This window comes from Hyperolius riggenbachi, chromosome 3 (genome assembly GCF_040937935.1).
Source record: "Hyperolius riggenbachi isolate aHypRig1 chromosome 3, aHypRig1.pri, whole genome shotgun sequence".
NCBI classification, from domain to species: Eukaryota; Metazoa; Chordata; class Amphibia; order Anura; family Hyperoliidae; genus Hyperolius; species Hyperolius riggenbachi.
In genome coordinates, this window is record NC_090648.1 from 369,429,005 (window position 1) to 369,449,142 (window position 20,138).

General features: G+C 44.9%; 1 protein-coding gene across 5 annotated transcripts in view; it reads left to right on the forward strand.

The window, feature by feature from the left end:
• The first annotated feature begins 491 nt into the window (after positions 1-491).
• The window catches only part of CREBRF (CREB3 regulatory factor), a 42,566-nt gene continuing 22,919 nt past the window's right edge, over positions 492-20,138 (forward strand). The window contains exon 1 of one of the 5 annotated variants that reach the window (XM_068272884.1): positions 492-552. The gene's annotated coding sequence lies outside the window, so the exon portion shown is untranslated. The other 4 variants (XM_068272883.1, XM_068272887.1, XM_068272886.1 and 1 more) reach the window with 4 other exon arrangements.

Consider the following 20,138-nt stretch of genomic DNA (forward strand, 5'->3'; position numbering starts at 1 on the left):
TGCTTTACATATATTTATTTCACCTATATGCTCATCTGTGTACTTTCCATGCAAACGTCACACAGTGAAGGAAAGCATTCCCAGAAGATAAGTGCAGCTGTTTAGTGCCCAGTGCAGGAGGATCATTTTGCCCTGCAATCACAGCGCCTGCAAAGTTACTGAGCTGTGCTGAGCCAAAAGCTTCCAATGTGATCACTGTGCAGCACCATGGAACAGACAGCCTATAATGAGCAGCACATTATAGCCAGTATCTGGCAGTGGCACCCATGTCCCCTCTCTCTCATCTACCTGTCTCCCTGCAAGGCTGCCTCCCTTCCAACAGAGCGATCCATCTCAGCTCTGCTTCCAGGTCCCCGCTGCCCGCTGAGAGGGGGCGTGTCGCTCCTGGCCCCGCCCCTTTTGCGATCCGAATCGTTCATTTTGATGATTCGGATGATCGACTCATTAAATAGATTCGGATCAAAGATCCGAATCGTTCATGATCCGGACAACACTAGCTGCTAGGGGCTATTAGTGACAGTGCAGGAGTCGGTGTAGTTGTATATGAGACAGGTGGGTGTCACATGGAAGTTCGGTGTTGTCACCAGTGTGTGGGGGGGAGGAGTGTCCGGTACACGGGAGGAGGAGGGCGTGTCTCGTCTAGGCACGGGGTTTGGAGGACTTCCAGCACGGTAACACCGTCCCCGGGCTCTCTGCTGCCCTCTCATCCTGCTCTGCCTCAGCACCCCCTCCCCTCTATTGCCACCCCTGACAGGTGCGTGCCTATTGGCTGTCGCTGGGTACCAAGCTGCGTGGATTGGAGGAACGGGGGGTCACGTGGGAGAGGAGTCACGCGCTTTCCGGGAACCCGTCAGGAAGGAAATAAACAAAACAAAGCAGAAAGCATGGAGACTGTCCGCGGGGACGATCGGTGGCAGCGGGGCGGCTGAGGCGGCGCACCCAACACCATCTATTCACTGCCGGAGACAGGTAACGGCGGGCGGGGCTGGGGAGGGGGCAAAGGGCAAAGAGCAGGGCACGGGGCAATGCTAGGCACGGGGCAGGGGGGAGTCCCTCTCCTCCAGCCACGCTACTCGCCCGGGAACCTGTATGTGCTGATCTGCCTGTACTACTTGCTGCTGGAGGGAGGGGGCGTGGTGCCTATTGCCACACTACCTGTGTGTGTATGTGTGACAGTGGCCTCTGGTGTGCAGCATCCTCTCATCACTGACGGGTGACAAGGGCGCAGCTATTAGTGTGTTACATTCCATGATCACACAGGCGCCTCATGGTGTGACCGGGGCACAGCGCCTGCTCATTGATGGAGACTACAGGACGCTGCCTCATGCTGCACAACTTTCTGACATGACAACATGGGACATCTTTATCGCACAAACGTCAGTGTTCGGCCACAAATGCAGAAAGGTCATACTTTCCATTTACCCAAATTCAACTAGTCATTTCTGCCACTGATTATCTTTTTATATTCATTCAGAGACGAGCAATGCAATGATTTAGGGCTTGGACATTTAACACAACGTAGTCACTACGTCTGCAGAGTGCAGGGCTGTTCCGATGCCTCTGAGCCTGCAGTGGAGGGGCAGATGATCTCCTGGGATCGGGCAGAGAACGGTGTGGATGAGGGTGCAGCTTCTGGGTACAAGAGATCTCCTCTCTCCTGGATGAGGCATAGAGCAGTGTGTGCATGGGAGTGGAGAGGTTGTAGTACTATGAGGGCAGCATGGCAGCTCTGCTGTGGGGCACGGGAGAATCAGAGACTTGTTCCCTGAGCAGTGATGATGGCGATTGAAGAACTATGGTTGCTGTCTCTGGTAGTATGTACATAAAGGAGAAGGCTATGGGTGCTGTCTCTGGTATGTTCATAAAGGAGAGAGCTAGATGCTCTTCTCTAGTTTGAGTATCATACTGAGAACGACCCACAGTCTCTGGCAATAGTCAAAGGGACAGGTGCTCTTGAGAAGAGGGAACACCAATAGTCTACCATTTAGGGAGGGCAAGCATTCTTTGGCAGTGCTTGCAGAAGAGGAACAGGTACTCTTCCCTGGGCTGGGTGATACAGAGTTGTGGGGGCACCATTGACAGATTGCAGGCAGTGTCATTGTGTTGGCACAGTGCAGAGACAGGTGCTCTTTTCCTGGATGGGATACAGAGTTGTGGGGGCACCATTGACATATGTCAGTCTTACTGTATTGGCACAGTGCAGGGACTGGTGCTCTTTTCCTGAATGGGTTACAGCACAATTGTAAATGAGTGGGAGGATGGAGTGGAGCTTCGTGAGGTCCAGTCCTTTCCACGATGGGTTGCAGAGTGGTGCAGATGTTTGGGAGGATCAGGCACTGGGGATGCTAGTGTTAGTACACAGCAGGGACAGGTGCTGTTTTTTTAATGTGTACAGAATAGTGTAGAATGTAGATGAGTGGGAGGATTATGTGATGATGGCAGGGATTCTTGCTGTAAGGGTACATGTCGTAGACAGGTGCGCTTCCCTTATTTGTACAGAGCAGGGTAGATGAGTAGGAGGATGGAGCAGTGGTGGGTGACGTGCCTGGCTGTATATGTACAGCCTGGTGATGGGTAGAGCACAGCCCTTGCTGTATATTGTGTGGCAGACACTCTCTGGGCCTGTTGTTTACATGCAGCGCTGGCTGTACAGGGGGGTGTGTTGCTGGGTAGAGGCCTCTGCCGTGCTCTGCATGGCCAGGGGGTGTGAGCTCTGAGGGGTGGAGACTTGGGTTTTACATAAGCAGTAGCAGCAGCTCCTGTCCCCGGCCTCTTGTTATTAGTCTGTGCTGCTGGGGGAAGGGAGGGAGGTACTGCCCCCCTCTCTTCCCCCCTCCCTTCCGCGCCTTGCATTGAATGGAGCCGGGGATTGTTTATGTGTGCGCTCACAGCAGCTTTGTGGGGAGGGAGAGGGCGGGAACCTGACGTTGAGTAGCAGCACACGCAGCCAATCACGGCGCTCCTTGAAGCTGTCCTATCCAGTCGGTGAGCTTCCTGCGCCAGTCTGATCAGGCTAGGCTGGTTCGGAGCAGGAGTTGAAGCCATGTTGGTTGTATACAGCAGGAAAGGGGTGTGATGCTTCTGACTTCAGTGCAGCACTATCATGGAGCTACATGACAGTTCTTTTCATTTGGTATTTCTCTCTGTGTGTTACTGCTGTTCAGGGAAAGTTTTCAGTGTTTACAGTTGTACCATGCTGGTAGTGTAGTGGAGCTGAATGGACGCTGTTTCCACACTCGTCCCCCATTCATATCTGAAATAGAAACGTAATTGCTGTTTGAATGAAACTTGTTTCACCACCTGGTTACCCCCATGTACGTTTGAAGATGAGAAAAATATTTACTAGCTAAAGTGAAGCAAGAATTTACTTACCAGTAATGGTATTCCAAAGGTAAACATTTCAGATTTTGTGCCCACAAAGCTATTAAAGTACGTTTTTTTAAACGTGTAGTGTGGAAGATTATTTTTATGATCTTAATATCATTATGTCTCCGTTGGTTAATATTTATATTCATTTACTGTGATGACAGTTGACAACTGGGTTCTTACTTAGAGCTGATCTCCCTGTTTACAAAGATCTGCAGTGCAATCCTACATGTTTTGCAAATAAAAATCTATAGTTTAAAAATAGGGGGGGGGGGGGTGCTTTCCACAGGTGTGCAATGGGGGTGTCCTGTTACAGTAGAGACTTGGGCATCAATAGATCATGAAACCAGGAGAGATCAGCTGCTAAAAGGACCTGGACAGCAATTCCATATGCATTCAAATCCTTTTATGTAATGTTTTTTGATTATTACTCTGGGGAAGTTTTGTAACATCGTACAAACCAAGCAGAACTTGTGAAATGGTGATCTTTTATTAACCTCCACTGTAATAAACATTTGCGGGCAACAAAGTTGCTTACAAATAAAACGTTGCTTACAAAGAAAGCTGCACCGTACAGTATGAAAAAAGTAGCATTGACTTGGGAGGGGGCACGGCAATGTGCTGATATTTCAGTTGATTGCAACCTTATTTATGCAAGAGCAAGCTTTTTTCTTGGCAGTGGATGTGCTCAGATATGAGTGCAAGCAGCTGGGGAAGGCAGTTATTACTTTATCAATGTCTACCTAAATTATATATTCCAAGTGTGAAGGGGCACCACACAAAGTGTAGAAGTGTCTCTGGGGCTCACACAAGCCAATGACACAAATGGGTCAACGTAGTAAAGCAGATGCTAGAGCAGTCACTCATCCAGGACTGACAGCCTGGCCCGCCGGTGCTCAGTCCTTCAGTGGATCACCACCTCCACTACACAGTAAATCCAACACGATTAGAAGGAGGCAATCAAAAGGCGTATAAACAGTTGTTTGTTCCACAGGTGACTAACACAACATGTTGAGAAAGGGGGAAACCCCGAAACATGTTGTGTTAGTCACCTGTGGAATAAACAACTGTTTATACGCCTTTTGAGTGCCTCCTTCTAATCGTATGTAAAGAAGGATCCGCAGACCAGACCAGGTAGATGAAAAAGGCTGAAAAAAATTTTATTTGAAAAATTCCACAAACAGTGCAATAAAAAAGACAGAAAGTGCTAACGCGTATCGGGCCTACAATCTGCCCTTAATCATATTTAATAACAGTATAGAATTTAAGAAAAAGTAAAGTTTTACTTTTACTTTTTCTTAAATTCTATACTGTTGTTATTAAATATGTCTGTAACATGTTTGTGTATTATAACATTGTATTGCACCTTTAAGATTTGGGCTGTATGGTGAGTGGGTGGAGTTTTTCCTTTCCCCACCTGCATATAAGCCCTGTTTTAGGCAGATTTACTTCAGCTATGATTAAGGGCAGATTGTAGGCCCGATACGCGTTAGCACTTTCTGTCTTTTTTATTGCACTGTTTGTGGAATTTTTCAAATAAAATTTTTTTCAGCCTTTTTCATCTACCTGGTCTGGTCTGCGGATCCTTCTTTACATATTGACTGGTTTGGCTTCCCAGATCCTGCACCGACCGGTTAGAGGTGAGGGGGGTAGAGCGTATTTGAACTTTCCTACTTTTCCTCCTTCTAATCGTGTTGGACATAAATGGGTCGGCACCACCAATTGAATATAGTTTTATCTCTTTTTACATAGAAAAAGCAGTAACGGCTTCACAACTTCATGTTCACGAGGTAATGAAAATATATGAATTGGTGTTTTATAAGAAGATAAGATCACGCAACTGGGATTTCGTAGTAACAAAAATGGAATTTGGGCCCTAGTATTCTCATGCAAGTCACAGATAAGGTGTGTGTGTGTGTTGCAGAAACATTGAGCTTGATTCACAAAGGGGTTTAGCACGTGAAGTGCCGTTCGCGGACTTTTGCGCGCGCAAAGTGCCGCGATTCGCGGCACTTTGCACGCTCAAAAGTCCGCGAACGGCACTTCACGTGCTAACTGTTTAGCACATCTGTGCTAAACAGTTAGGACCGCTTTGTGAATCAAGCCCATTGTGATTATATCTTTGACTGGAGTAGTTCATGCATGCTGCCTAATAAACATACCTATTGCTAATTGTACTCTGTGCTAGATATATATCTACCAGTGCTTACCGTACATTCTATACCTGAAAGAGAAACTTTACTTTTTTTTTTTACTTGTAGTGATTTATAGGTCAGCTCCATGCTTTTCAAATCTGTTATCCTATATAATAAAACCCCTGTGTCTCTTCATCCTGTGTGGCCTAGTGCACACCAGAGCGGTTCTGCTGCGGTTTGCGATCCGCTTGCGGGTGCGGATCCACTAGGGTAATGTATTTCAATGGGCTAGTGCACACCAGAGCGGGAGGCGTTTTGCAGAAACGCATACTCCCGGACTGCTGCAGATTTTGGATTGCGGATGCGTTTCTGCCTCAATGTTAAGTATAGGAAAAACGCAAACCGCTCTGAAAAACGGCACTTCAGAGCGGTTTGCCAGGCGGTTTTTGTTACAGTAGCTGTTCAGTAACAGCTTTACTGTAACAATACATGAAATCTACTACACCAAAAACGCTTCACAAAACCGCAAAATGCTAGCTGAAACGCTACAGAAAAAGAAGAAAAAGCGTTTCAAAATCTGCTAGCATTTTGCGGATCTGCTAGCGGTTTTTGGTGTGCACCGGGCCTTAGTGTGTGTGTGTGTGTGTGTGTGTGTGTGTGTGTGTGTGTGTGTCTCCCTGCTTCCAGACCTGACAGTTTGCGGTTTGTGAACCTCATTGCATTGTGGGAAATAACAGCTTTTTCCAACTGCCAAGCAAGCAACATCTCCCAGTGTGCATATACTTCGGACAGTGGTGGGGGATGAGCAGTTGGGACACGTCTGTGCGTGCATTGCGGGTGGTAGCGGCCGTGGCTTAGTGTCCGTTTTTTTGGCGGGCCTTTTTACTAGTTGATCATAATTACTGTGCTGTGTGTGTGTGTGTACTATTAAAGTTGACCTGAAATCTTGCACAGGACAGAAGGGAAACATATAGAAATGCACCCTGTATGTATTTATAGAGTTTAGCGTGTCCAATTGCCCCTTATTTGTGACTAAGCACAAGTTGTAATTTGATCCCTCAGCTGTGTTAGCTGACTGCCACAGCAGAGAGCTAATTGGTAAATACAGGATGTTAATATGTCTGCTTCCAAGAAAGTAGGAAATAGATACACTGTAGATTTATTTCAGAATTTTTATCCGCTGTAACAAAGAAATGTTTTTTTCCTTAAATGTTGTTATACTTCTGCTTATCTTTTAGAGCAGAGAGGAAGTTCTGAGTTCAGGACCGCCTTAACGGAAGCCAGTGCAAAGGTTTTAACAAGCATATTAGATGAGTACCAGTTGGCTCTTTTTTTTCTCTTACAAATCACTCCAAGGTTTGTAAGAGAAAAGTTGTATTTGGTCATGCAGTGGCTGACTCACTTAGGCCTCTTTCACATGGGAGGCTGAAGGTAGTGAATTCACCAGTCAGCTGCTCCCAGGCATCTGTTGGATGCTTGCTAGCGCTCGGCATGGGTGATGGAGAGGTGCCCCCCTTACCATGCAGTCATATCTGAAGGAAGCCATGCTCAAACATGACCTGTTGTGGTTTTCTTCCATCTTTTAATGCCACCGCGTATCAAACGATGACAAGCTTGTTGTTACAAACACTGCTGTTTGGCTGCATGCAATTGTGGCTAGGAGGCTGAACTGCCCAACAAATACGCAGTTCAGTGTCCCGTGATATAAAGACAAATAACATGTATATCGTGCTTTTCTCCTGACGGACTCAAAGTGCCAGAGCTGCAGCCACTTGGGTGCACTTAGTAGGCGTTAGCAGTGTCTTGCCCGAGGTCTCCTTACTGAATAGGCATTGGCTTACTGAACAGGAGAAGTCAAGGTTTGAACCCTGGTCTCCTGTGGCAGAGGCAGAGTCCTTAAAGGAAACCAGAGACCACAGATACTTACCTTTTGTATACATACCTGGGCCTTCCTCCAGCTCCATGGGCACAGATCGCTCTCACGCCGCCGTCCTGTGCTGACTGAAGCTCTGGTACCAGGTCACGGTGGCCATGGTACAGGTCATGTGGCCATGTTCAACAGCAACACTTTAGCACATCCAGTGAGCTTTGGTTGTGAAGTTAAAGGGAAACCAAGGTGAGAGGAAAATGGAGGCTGCCATATTTATTTCCTTGTAAACAATGCAGGTTGCTCAAAAGCCCTGTTGATCTTCTGGTATAAGTAGAGTCAAAACCCTGGAACGAGCATATGGCTAATTCAGTAACACCTGAGTCTGACTACCTGATCATCTGCATGCTTGTTTAGGGTCTATGGCTAAACGTATTAGACAGAGGATCAGGAGGCCTGCCAGGCAACTAGTATTGTTTAAAAGGAAATTAATATGGCAGTCTCCATATCCCGCTCACCTTGGTTTTCTTTTAAATGATATATCAGGCAAAATGCATAAAAACAGCTGTACTTACCTGGGGCTTCCACCAGCCCCTGGAAGCTTATGTGTCCCTCACTGCAGCTCTGCACTCAGCTGGTCGCCCGGAATCCCCTCCTTGGCGGAGGCAGACCCGGCGAGCTGGTCTCCCTAGGTCACCTTCATACTGTGCCTGTGCTGAATGCTCCTGGTGACGGGAGAGTGAATGCGAGCGGCGTAGGCGCAGTAGCAGCCAACCTTGCCAGGTCTGCATCTGCCACGAAGGGGTTTCCAGGCGACCAACTGACTGCGGAGCAGTCTATTGGCACCATAAGCTTAACTTTAGGAACTAAAGGCCAGATTTGCTTACATAAAGAGAACCTGAGATGGCCCAATAGAAAAAAAAAATATGCATACCTCTGTGGCTTCATCCAGCTTCCTTCAGGCTTATCGGTCTCTCACTGTCGTCCTCCGCCTCCTGGTTGTTCCACATTTGGCCCGGTAATCAGGTAGTCTGCACATACTACGCATATGCGACCCAGCCAAGCATGTGTGCCCCATCCCTGGGAGAGTTCTGTGCTTTGTGCAGTACTACTACGCAGGTGCAGAACACTCCCGGCCACTGGAATACAACAGAGTGCGCATGGCCGGATTGCGCCTGCATTGACTGGCGCCAACTGGCTGAATTGCTGGGCGGAATTGCATAAAAACGAGGAAGCAGGGGACGACTGCGAGGGACCGATAAGCCTGAAGGGGGCTGTAGGAAGCCCCAGGTATGTATAATTTCTTTTTGTTTGGCCATCTCAGGTACACTTTTTAAACACAATGGGCCATCAGGAAGAAAATTCTTAGTAGAAAAGAACCCTAAGGGCTGGATCACACCTGGATCGCAAAACAATTTTTCAGCAGTTTTACTGGCAAAAACGCTTTGCGATTTCTTGTTGGGGGAACAAGAATAGCAAAGAAACCACTCCTACAATACTGCATGCAAAACGTTTGAGATTTATACACATTGCAAACACTGCAGGTAAAATGGTCCTATTGGAATACATTGTCACAGCATTTAAGTGCTGAAACACTCCTGAAAAGCGCCACAGTGTGAACCATGCCTAAGACATCACTGTCAGTATTCTCCCCAGAATTTTTTTTCCAGCCGGGTGGTATGAAAAAGCAGCCAGGTGGGGCGAGATGAGAGAATGCAGGGCTGGCACTTCTCTGCTTACAGCAGAGAAAAAGGTGAGCAGATAACAGCCGGGTGGTCACCAAAAATAGCTGGGTGGAGCACCTGCCTAAAAGGGCCTGGGGAGAACACTGCCTGTCATACTCCATACTGAAGCAGTTGACACCAGTATTTCCTTTTTTCTGCTTGCTGTTTCATATTCCTCTTTAGACGGTGAATCAGAAAATATGGTGAAGCAGATCCTTATTTGAGAGTGAAAGGAAATATTAGAAGCTGCAAAGCAGAAAATTGCATTGCCATTTTCATTATGCTAGACCAGTGCTACTAGGCGCTAGGGCTGAAGGAAAGTCTACTGAGCTTAGGGCTGGATCACATTGGGGCGATTTTTCAGTGCTTTGCCGATCGCCGGCGATCAGCAAAGCACTGCTACTAGGTATCCCTATGGATACATTCACACTGCAGCAGTTGCAATTTCAATTAATTGAAAACACGTTTTGGAGGTAATTTGCTCTGTGATTCTCGTTCTATTGAATGGGAATCACAAGCGCAAATTGTGTTGAATCGTGGCAAATCACAAAATTTGGGCTGCTGAATTGCAGAGGCAAACACAATCGCGGTAAAGCGCCCAATGTGAACCAGCCCTGAGCGGTTGTGGCTTCCTGGGAAAAGGAATGCTACTGTAGAATCTGCCATACATGACCCGGTTATTCCTATTGCTCTCCTGTGTGCCAGTGTAAGGAGAGGGATATGGAGGCTGCCATGTTTATTTCCTTTTAAGCAATGCTAGTTGCCTGACTACCTTGTTGATCCTCTGCCTATAATACTTTTAGCCATAGACCCTGAACAAGCATGCAGCAGATCAGGTGTTTCTGACATTATTGTCAGATCGGACAAGATTAGCTTTTTCTGGTGTTATTCAGACACTACTACAGCCAAATAGATCAGCAGGGCTGCCAGGCAACTGGTATTGATTAACAGAAATGTATGCCAGCCTCCATATGTTCTTTAATGCCTGAGTTCTTTGGCAGAAGGGGTGACAGCCCACACACACTCACTAGCAAGGTCGCCTGAGGCAATCTTTCGAGATTGCTTTGGGCTCCTTTTCTGTAGCTTGTTAGTAATCAAGCATTCCAGGAGTCCATGCGTGTTTGCTTTTGTGATGTATCAGTGCAGATGCTGGCAGCATGCTTCTGTCCCCCCACACCCCCTTTCCATAGAGCAGAACACCCTCTGTGGCTGGGAGCCGGACAGCGTAGGGACAAAGGCTATTTGATGGGACCAAATAAGATCATTTTCAGGTGACCATTATTCCAAGTACTGTATGTATGGGCCTTCAGAAGAAAGATTTTTAAGAAGCACTGTGGGAGATTTATCAAGACTTACTGAATATTAGGGTAAAAGTGAAGCTGTTATCCAGAGCATTGAGTGGTAATCTATTGAAACCTGGTTGCTTGCTGCACTACTGCCACTACTTGCCACTACTCGTTGCAGCTTTTTTTTTTTTTTTTCATACAGTGCTTTTGGCGAAGTCGATTTCAAATCCCTTCTTTAGCCTGAAGTGTTGGCACATGTCATCCACACTCAGATGCAGGAACATGTGATTTCAGCTTTTTTTTTGTTACTTGCATCATGACACTGTCATACTCAGAGGGAGCAAATGAATTTTTCTAATTGCTCAACGACTATATGCCTGTGCTTTTTACTTGGAACACCTTCATTTTGAATCCACTTAACAATGTCATTTCATTTATGAATTGTTACTGCATTCTCTGTTGTGGTGCCCATACACGGTACTATAAAAACTTTTGATTTTTCCCGTTTATTCGACCAAAACAATTAAATGGAATGCAAGTCGACAATAATATTTTTTTTTTGATCAAGAAAGACGAACGATTAACCAAATTTTTTCTAATCGATCTAACGCATACATATTGAACTCTTGTCCGCAGGCCAAATCTGGCCCTGAGAACCATTAAATTTGGCCCTCAAAGGGTTTCCCTACTTTGCATTATGTTTGGCCCACTCTAGACCACCAGGGAAGCTATATTTGAGGCGAAACCCTAGAACAATAGGGAAGCAATATGGGGGAGGCAGGGGGAAACCACTAAACACTAAGGCACTGTATAGGGGAGGGAGGACCTCTAGGCACCAGGGAACTGTATAGGGGTTGGAGGAGGGCCATTAGACATCAGGAAACTTTATAACGGAGGAAAGTGGCCAGTAGACATTTAGGCCCCATTCACACCTAAAAGCGCAAAACGCCGGCAATTACCGCTAGCGTTTCCGGGCGCCTGATTTTTCCCGCGATTATTGCGGAAAAATCACTGGACACTTCAGCGTTTTGGGAGCGATTTCGATTAGAGGTGCTATGCATGCTAATCGCAAATCGCCGGCAAAACGCTGCATGTTACACGTTTGTGGTTAATGCTAACCGCAAACGCGGCAGTGAGAACACTGCCATAGCCTTACATGGGCTAGTGGCTTTTAAAAACCGCTTGAGTTTTGCGCTGAGTGGGAATCGCGCGATTCCTGCTCAAGTGTGAATGGGGCCTAAGGTTGGCCCGTGACTAGGTCCTAATGTACAATTTTTGGCCCCCTTTGCATTTGAGTTTGACACTCCTGATCTAACGGAATAATCAAATGAAATTATCTAATCTACAAAAAATGAAACTATTGTACCATGTATGGGCACCTTTAGGCAAATAGGAAAGTCCAGCAGATAATGTGGGTTTAGTGGCATTAGGTGTGCAGAACATCTCAGATTCCGTGTCACAGAGCGAGGTAAGATGTCTATGTTCCATTTCTACTGCGCAGACCCACCCAGAAGAGATTATGGTGCCTGTTTTACTGAGGGCGTGTCTTAGTAATTCTGTTACAGAAGTTCAGTGAGTTTACTGTGCCTTAAAATACTGTTTGGGGAAGTAAGGGAAAGAATGTTTGTTTGTTAGTGCATTTAAAGGGGTTCTTCCGCGAATGAGGAAAAAAAATCAAAATGGTTTATGCATGTTCTATTAAAAATCCTTCTAAAATAGTGTGAACATTTTTTCAAAAAAATGAATGGTTTCACCAATACAACATGTAATGTATACAGTGACGGCTGACGGGACTGTGAGGCTAATCCATTTGTTAGGGGTGTTTTTTTTGTTACTTTCACTTCATAAGCTGCTCCCTACCTAGTTTTCATTGCTGTAATGCAGGGCTATGATGAAGTGCTGTGCAATGGCAGTTACAGCTATTAAAATAACGGCTGTGCTGCTCTGTAGTTTCTGCTTGTACTTCCTCACAGAGCTGACCCCCCTCCCCCCGCCTCTCCCTGTAGGCAGAGGTCGGGCAGCTCTTCGGAGCAAATCACGTGTTTACCTCGTTGCCGGGCAACCAGACTTCAGCGTCTGTGCAGAGGACTTCCTATCCATTGCACGGCAAGTTTGCTGCCTGAGCTACAGTTCAGTACGATACAGTACAGAGAGGGGGGGGAGGGGGGTCAGCTCTGTAAGGAAGTACAAGCAGAAACTACAGAGCAGCACAGCCGTTATTCAGCTGTAACTGCCATTGCACAGCACTTCATCATAGCCCTGCATTACAGCAATGAAAACTAGGTAGGGAGCAGCTTGTGAAATGACAGTAACAAAAAAACCACCCCTAACAAATGGATTAGCCTCACAGTCACCTCAGCCGTCACTGTATACATTACATGTTGTATTGGTGAAACCATTCATTTTTTAAAAAAAACTTTTCACACTATTTTAGAAGGATTTTTAATAGATTATGCATAAACCATTTTGATTTTTTTTCCTCATTCGCGGAAGAACCCCTTTAAGGTTGTGTATTGAGAAGAGGCCAGAGGATGGGATAACTCTTGTTTGCTTCAACAGAACAAATCAGGATGACTTGGCTAGATGAGACATCCTCTTACTTTATGGCGAATTCTGAGACCGTATTATGTAAAACGATCTACAATACAGTAGAAACTAAGATCTACAGTACAGTATAATCTCATTGTAGTACACTCTTATACAGTCAGGGCTGGAACCCACAGGAGCGCTTTTGGCAGCGTTTTGGCAGCACTGCGATACGCTAGCAGTTTGCCAAAACGCTGGGCTAATGTTAATGGATGGGGCAACTTCCACAGGAGCGTTTGCGTTTCCCAGAAACGCAAACGCAGGACCTGCAGCATTTTGGGAGCGTTAGCGCTTCAATGTAAAGTATTGAAACGCTAGCAGAAACGCTCAGCAAAACCTAAACTGAGCGGTTTTGCTAGCGTTTTGCGGTTCAGCACACTGTAACAAAATGAAAAATAATTCACAGGACCAATCAGGATAAAAACGCAAAACGCAAAACGCTAGGCACCCGCTGGGGAAAAAAATACAATGTTGCAAAACAAAACCCAAAACGCGCATGAATCCGCTTGCAAACCGCTCAGACAAAACGCTAGCGGTTGCGTTTTGCGTTTGCGGTTTTCAGTGGGTTCCAGGCCTAAGGGCCCGTTTCCACTTGTGCGGTGCAAATTTGTTGCAGAAAACGCAAAAACGAATTTGCATGCGACTGCAAATTTGTATGTGTTTGTATACAAATTTGCTTTCGTTTTTTGTGTATTTTTGTAAGTATGCGAATTGCGGTGTGCGAATTATGATGGTTCTGCTGTGCAGATTTTTCCTGCACAGCAAACCGCACAGATTTCCTGACAAGTGGAAACAGGCCCATTTACTATCATTGGCTATGCGAATCTGCATGCAGAAAACGCATGCAGATTTGCTATAGTGGAAACGGGCCCTTAAACTTTGAGTATAGTTAACGAAATGTCCAGGTCCTGGCCAAGCACCGTTACAAGTATACCTGTATGGGAGTAACACCTGTATAGTAAACTCTGATATAACAGAACTTCTGTTATAGTAAACCTGTTTTCTGGCCCCTGTAGTGTTCTGTATCCAGCTATAGTGGAACATGAACAGGCATATGCGTCATACGTCAGTCGGAGGCCCATGAGCCGTGGACGGGTGGCAGCCTGCTTGGATTACCGTAAAAGCATCAACCAGTGAGACCAAGGTGGCCACTAACTATGCAATTTGCTGAACAAATATTTACAAACGAATCTTCGTATGAATGAAATGATCGTTTGCGACCACTAATAGGTAAAAAAAAATCTAACCAATTGCCTGGTGTGTTCCCATCATATGGTATGGGGCTATAGGGCTAGGCTTTATGTCTGTGTGATTGGCAAGAGGGCCTACCTTGCTCCAATTTAGTTCCAGGTTTTTAGGGTTGGTTTTAATCTATTGTTGTCCTTGAATGTTTTACTAGGCCGGAGGTAAGTACTCTAGAGCAGGTTTTCTCAACCAGGGTTCCTTGAGGACTCTGAAGGAATTCCTTGGCATTTTACCCTATAGTGCAGGAAGCATAATAGAGCACATTATAATAGGGGGTATTGTAAAAAGAAGCACTAAATTGGGGGTCAGAATAATAATGAGCTCAGTATGAGTGGCAGTGTAATAGAAGGTAGTGAAATTAACAGCCTCGCCTACTTTTAAAGACCATGTCTCCTGCAAAATAAATGCAGGGGTTCTACGACACCAAAAAATTGTTTGCAGGGGTTCCTTGAGATCCAAAAGTTATTTGCTGGGTCCCTCCAGGGTAAAAAGGTTGAGAAAGGCTGCTCTAGAGCAACATTTCTTTTATGCAAATCCTTCTATTGTTTTAAAGGGTAGTGCTCCTTCCCAGTTTTTTTCTACCACTGATAAAAAGCTTATTATTTGTGAAGGTGTATTGTATCTGCAATTTGCTTTGAAGACACAGGCAATGTACAAAATATAAAACTGCATCTTGTACGGAGTCAAGACATTCCTGATTTGCATGCATGTGTGAGCACAATAAAATGTCCAGGAAGGAAATGGCATGCAATAGCATTTGCAAGTAAAGCTGAATAAGTCAGTTGCAGCAGGTGTTACTACGAACAATCGCTATAACACAAAAGCTGTTTATTGGTTATATTGAGGTGCTGTTTAATGTGCACCCATCAATGTGTGATGAAAAGGTGACACAGCGCAGGAAAGCTTTTTCCAAAAAAATACAGCTGTGGAGAGGTTTCATTCAGCTCCATCCCTGGCAGTAATTGCTTTTTTGGTAACCCCTTTGTCAGTGCAATGGCCAAATGTTTTGACTAGGGAATTGCAGCTATGTTAAAGGAAAGCTGAAGTGAGTGGAACATGGAGGCTCTAATTGCTGATGCTACTTGCCATGCTTCTGCTCTGATAATTTACGTTATTGTATTCTGAATTCGGCTTCAATAAAGAACCTCTCTTGTCCCAAATTTGGGTTTAGCTTAATGTGTGAGGAGTTTGCTCTAAAGCTGTGCATAAACTTTTAGTAGTATTCATCTGAAACAGTGATCCCTGATGGTTTTAGGTGGCAGGTTACTGTACAAACATGCTTTCTAGCCATGTGCTGTGCAGAATGTTGTGCTGTATGGAGAGGGGGTTGGGAGGAAGTTGCCAGTGCATTCAGCACAAAATTACACACATGCTTTACCAGTGTGTCCTACCCTTAAAGACCGTTCAGGGAACACCCATACATACTTGGAATGGTGCCAATTACCAATGATTGTTTCGGGTGACCAAAGTTGCAAATGTGTACAGACCTCAAAGGGCACCTGAACTGAGAGGGATATGGAGGCTGCCATATTTATTTCCATTTAAACCATACCAGTTGCCCCTGCAGTACTGATGATTTGACAGGCATCGGTAGTATCTGACACACGCTCCTGAAACGAGCATGTGATTTAGCTAGTCAGACTTCAGTCTTAAAGTGATCCCACCACTCTTATAATATGGTATGGGGTGAGATGGGCTAGCTAGCCTTTTTTCCACAAGCACTTCATTAAACTTTGGGCACCCATTATCTTGTTGACTGATTCACAGGTTGTCTTTAACACCTCATACACAAGCCTGACTAGAGGCAGCCAATAACGGCCGCCTCACACAATTGTCAGGTGTGTGTACAGAGGACCCCGACCAGTGACAGCCGGCACCTTCCAGATCATCAGCAGGCAAAAGACAAGGGTTATCCATACACCCCAGTGCACAGCCAAAAAAAGCAGTAATAAAAAGTGCCGCCTTTTCCAGTTAGTAATGTTATCTATCATGGCTGCACTCCCCATTGTATATGAGCGCAGCCGCTTTGCGTACGTGAGGAGAAAATAAGCCTCTGGAGGATCTAGAGGCTTTTATTTTCTGCATACGTATTAGTATGCCGCTGGAGAGCCGAATGATGCCTCTCCCTGCTGCCTCTAAACACCCCCCCCCAGGGGGGCGTTAACCAATTCCGGGCCATAGACTTACACCCCCCTAGCGACCAGGCTATTTTTTACAGCTTTAAGTTTTAAAGTGGATCCGAGGTGAACTTTTACTCATTGCATAATTGTGTTCCTTTCCTATTGCTTATAGGGCATTCCTCAAGCCAAATACTTTTTTGTTTTAATACTCTAATTCCCTATAAACTAAATAAACCACGCCCACAGGTTTTCAGAGAGCCTTGGCAGTAGCAAGGGCTCATGGGAGTGTTACTAGCCATTGATTTCAGAGGCAGGGGGGAGGAGGGGGGGTTAGGTTTTTTCACAGTCTGAGTGCTGATGGTGCAGATAAGCCTGCCTCTGTGTAATGTTTACAAACAACATGGCTGCTGTCATTGTATCACAGGAAGAAATAATCATTTTCTATTAAATCTGTTTGCAGCTAGATTTGCTGTGTAAACTATCTAAACTTTAGATACGATATTTAGACAAGTTACTTGTTATAGTTAGTTTTTCATCTCGGATCTGCTTTAAAGAGAATCTGTATTGTTAAAATCGCTCAAAAGTAAACATACCAGTGCGTTAGGGGACATCTCCTATTACCCTCTGTCACAATTTCGCCGCTCCTCGCCGCATTAAAACTGGTTAAAAACAGTTTTTAAAAGTTTGTTTGTAAACAAACAAAATGGCCACCAAAACAGGAAGTAGGTTGATGTACAGTATGTCCACACATAGAAAATACATCCATACACAAGCAGGCTGTATACACAATTCCTTTTGAATCTCAAGAGATCATTTGTGTGTTTCTTTCCCCCATGCACTGAAGTTTCAGGCTGCTCTTTTCTTCCTGCAAACAGCTTTGCCCTTGTTTGTAATTCCTCAGTATGTGAAAGCCCAGCCAGCTCAGAGGACCATTTATCCAGCTTGTAAAAGATAAGAGACAGAAGAGAGAAGCTGCTAACACACAGGCAGTGTGCATAAAGGGGAGTTCATAGCAGAACCACAACACTGAAGAACTTGGCAGCCTTCCAGACACAGGCCGACAAGTCTGACAGGGGAAAGATACATTGATTTATTACAGAGACTGTGTTAGTAGAAAGTGCTGCAGTTAAGCTGGCCACTAACGGTCCAATTTCTAGTGAAAAATCGTTCGAGCGATCAGAAATTCTGATCGGACGAAAAATCGTTCACTACACCATCAACTAACCAATCATTTCTTCCTATCTATCACGACCACCAAGAAAATCCAAATTTTCGTTCGACGAAAATTCATTCGGGCGACATTTTTTTCACTCGTTCATAATCGATTGTGTCCACCAATGGAGATTATTTACAACCAATCCGATCAGAATTTCTGATCGCTCGAACGATTTTTCGCTAGAAATTGGACCGTTAGTGGCCAGCTTTAGCCAGAACACATTAGAATAGCTTTTGGAACTTGTAGGATGATAAAAAACAGGATGCAATTTTTGTTACGGAGTCTCTTTAAAGCAGTTGTAGGATCAGCCATACTATTCCAGGGGGGGGGGAAAACACATATATAAGTAGATAAATACTTGATCTACTTACATAACACATGTATTATACTGTCCACGTTTTGATTTCAGTGAATGTTATATAGTAAATGACGAGAATTCTGTTCCTGGTGGGGGCCATGTCTTTTGCCCACAGTAAAGGCTAACTGTGATGTCATTTCTGCCCTTTACTTTCTTTCTTGTCTCCTCCAATCACTGAGTCACCTCAGCCTTGCTTGTAAACACAAGTGAGCAGGGGATTGTGTTTCAGATAAACAGCAGACAGTGAAATAAAGGGAAGAGGAGGAATATAATATAGATAAAAAGAACCCCCAGCATGCAATTCTTTGGCACCGACTACTAAAGAGCCAGTGCTCCTAAGGTATATGATAACTCCAAATCATAACAGCAGAAAACGTTTTGAAAGTTTTGACTGCAGGATTAGCATCTTTATCACTTAATACTCTCAGACCAGTTGCTGTTGAAATTAGATTTTGACGATACCGCTTTAAGAGCTTTAATTTGTAGTGCAGGGAGTGGTGTAAATGTGTCACTGTCACAGGCATGGAGCAGGTTGTGTCATCTCCATAGGTTTGACAACAGCAATTGGCACAGAAGTAGTTCCTGGTTGTAAAGTCCCATTACTTGTTAAACTCAAAGCTGTGTGGGATGTCCCCGAAATTCCCATTTGTCCATTGTAACAGTTTTACAGAGCTCACTGATGTTATTTCAACAATTGTGCACAGCAAGAACCTATTCTGTAGTGGCTTTTTGTTTATACTGGCTAAAGAATCTCTCAGAGCAGAAGCTTTACATTACTTTGATTTGGAACTACTGTGGTTGTTCTACAAATCTTCATCAAGCTTTTTTGCTTTGTAAAATGTGACTTTGGCTGTCCTTTCTTGGGGGAATGTTGATCCTCTGGGTTCGCATTTCCTGGCTGATCACTGATCCTATCTTCCAATCTATTTCTAGAGATGTGAACCTGTGTTCTTGGCTTCTCATCTTTCTTTTGAAGCATTTGTGGTCAGATTGATTTGTATGTCATGCTACCTTCTTAATAAACCCCAATGTAAACTTGTACTGCATAGTTAGAACATATAAAGTATATATTTGAACCATTCTTAAAGTGAACCAGAGACGAAGCACCCTCATGTATTTTACCATATATATTTTGGGAACATTCGAGAAAACACCTACCCTGCTCTCTGTTACATTCCTCACTGTTCAGCTTGCGTCTTATAAGCCCTGATAAAATCCCTGACTGAGCATTCAGTCTGGCTTTGCTCAGGAATCTTTATAGCTGAGTCTGTCTCCTCTGATTTTTCACGCCCAAGCCTGCCCCCCTGTGGCTCTGCTCAGGAATCATTATAGTTGACCCATTATAGCAATGCCAGACTGAATGCTCAGTCAGGGATTTTATCAGGGCTGATAAGAAGCAAGCTGAACAGTGAAGAATAATACCCTAATGTTCCCACTGGTATATATGGTAAAATACATGAGGGTGCTTCGTCTCTGGTTCACATTAAGCTATACCCTGAAGAAGCCCTACTGTTGCTGAGCGCATTGTTCGTACCCTCCCAGTTGAGGCCACCCAGTCCACTGCCTGGACAAGTTGTACCGGCTGAATTTGTCCACAGTGGACTACTACAGACAGCAGTACAAAAGTCAACTGGGGGGGGGGGGGTTACTGTTGAGGTGAGAGTCAAGCTGGCAGTGGTTACTCGTACAGTACGTCTTGCTGAATTCAGGTCTGCACCTAGCACATAGCCATAGTGTCAGAGAACCTGCTCAGCTTACTCATTTACCAGGGCTCCTATTAAATTGCGGAAATATAATTGCTGCCAATGCTTTAACCTTGTGCCATAAACAGAGCAGTAGGTCTTGGGCGTTCAGTCTCGTTGAAGTAAAACACCTCTGGACTGCTCCAGAGAGACCTTTCCAGTAGAGATTCCAGCTCCCTGTTCGTTGCTATTATGATTTACATGTGTAACCTAACCATAGTGAATGAGTTCGCAGTTGAGCCAGAACTGGCTTCTCCCAGAGTGGTCCTGAAAAATAAGCACCACAAACAACCTCTGCATGGTCAAAATGACTGTGCACAATTTTTCACAAAATGGGGTCCTTTAGCATGAAAGACCTGCTTCCACAGTTTTTACCAGATTCCAAAACATGCCAATGTTTAAAAGGGAATTCTAATGGGAAGCTTCAAATTCCTGACATTAGAGCATTCCATTTCATAGCGTTTTGGGATAGGGATTGTAGAACCAGCTCAGT